Here is a 1,837-nt window from a genome sequence, read left to right on the forward strand (position 1 = left end):
TCTTGTCATGTCCTTGACGGGGGCCACTGAGTGCTCTCTCTCTCTCTCTCTCTCTCTCTCTCTCTCTCTCTCTCTCTCTCACACACACACACACACACACACACACACACACACTCATGGTCTTACCCTAAACATCCACCATCATATACATATTATAGCTTCTGATACTATGACTTTATGGAATTCATGAGAGTGCAAGTGAATGGGACTTGATGGTTATGCTACTACATCTTTTGACTTGTGTTTCTGTTTGTTATGTTCTTTTCTAATGTGTTTGCTTTTCATTATTTTGGCATATTTTATTTTATTATTACCTTTTAGAAGTCTCTTTTGTTGCTTTTGTTCTAAAGAGACCAAAATGGGGTGAACTGGGGTGATATGGGTTGTGGGGTGGGACAGTAAGGAGTATAAGGAAGGGAAACCGTAAACCAATAGCTAATATATCAATTTAATTGTATATGATTTGGAATCTCATTTTAGTTTTCGTTTTCTTGCTTAAAATTTTTTCACCTGCCTGTGCCATATATGCAACGTCTCTGAGGTTACATCTTTTACAGTTTTTGTATCTTTTAAAATAGATTTATCAGGCTGGAAAGATGGCTCAGCGGTTAAGAGCACTAACCTCTCTTCCAGAGGTCCAGTTCAATTGCCAGTAAACAACCATCCCTAATGGGATCCAATGCGCTCTCCTGGTGTGTGTCTGAAGACAGCTACAGTGTACTCATATAAATAAAAGTAAATAAATAATGTTTTTAAAAACAAATAAAACAGATTTACCTTTTTTCAGCTGTAAATATAATCTCCAAAAAATAAGGGTTCTATCCTCTTGTCATACCTGTGATCTTTAAATCCACTTTGTTCAAGTATGTTGTTTGTGTGGCATGTTCTGGGTTGTATTCTGTGATGTTCACAGGTGATCTTTCTTTTTTTCATTCCAGCTTTAGGTTATATTCTTTGTTAATTAGTTAATTTACTTTACATCCCAACCACTGTTCCTGCTCGGTCCTCTCTTCTCAGTTCTTCTCCCACACCTCCCTTCAATCCAACTCCTCCTCATCTCTTTAGAAAAGGGGAGGCTTCCCTGGGGTATCAAACAGTTGATATCCACTTGGAGTAAGACTAGGACCTTCTTTTCCTACTGAGGCTAAATGAGGCAGCCCAGTCCAGGGAAAAGGTCCCAAAGCAGGCAACAGAGTCAGAGAAGGACCCCACTCCCACTGTTAGAAGTCCCACATAGAGACCATGCTGCACAACTGTTACAAATATGCAGAGGACCTAGGTCAGTCTCATTCATGGTTCTTGGTTGGTGGTTCAGTCTCTAGGTTTTCTTGTGGTGTCCTTAACTCCTCTGACTCCTACAATCCTTTCTCCCACTCTCCTACAGGATTTCTAAAGCTCCTTCTAATGTTCAGCTGTCAGTGTCTATCTGTTTGTGTCAGTTGCTGGGAGAAGCATCTCTGATGATGGTTATGCCAGGCTCCTGTTTGCAAGTACAGCAGAATATCATTAACAGTGTCAGGGGCAGGCTCCCTCTTATGACGTGGGACTCAAACAGGACTAGTCATTGGTTGACCATTTCATCAATTTATGCGTCATTTTCCCCCTGTACACCTTGTAGACAGGACAAATTGTAGGTTGAAGATTTTGTGTCTGCACTGGTGTCCTGATCCCTCCATTGGAAGTCTCTCTTGGTTACAGAAAATGGCCAGTTCAGGCTTCATAATTCTCATTACTGGGAGGCTTAGCACAGTTCCCCTCACAGATTCCTGGGCATTTCCATTGCCCTAGGTTTTCTCTCCTCTCCTCTCCTCTCCTCTCCTCTCCTCTCCTCTCCTCT

This window comes from Mus pahari, chromosome 8 (assembly GCF_900095145.1).
Source record: "Mus pahari chromosome 8, PAHARI_EIJ_v1.1, whole genome shotgun sequence".
NCBI classification, from domain to species: Eukaryota; Metazoa; Chordata; class Mammalia; order Rodentia; family Muridae; genus Mus; species Mus pahari.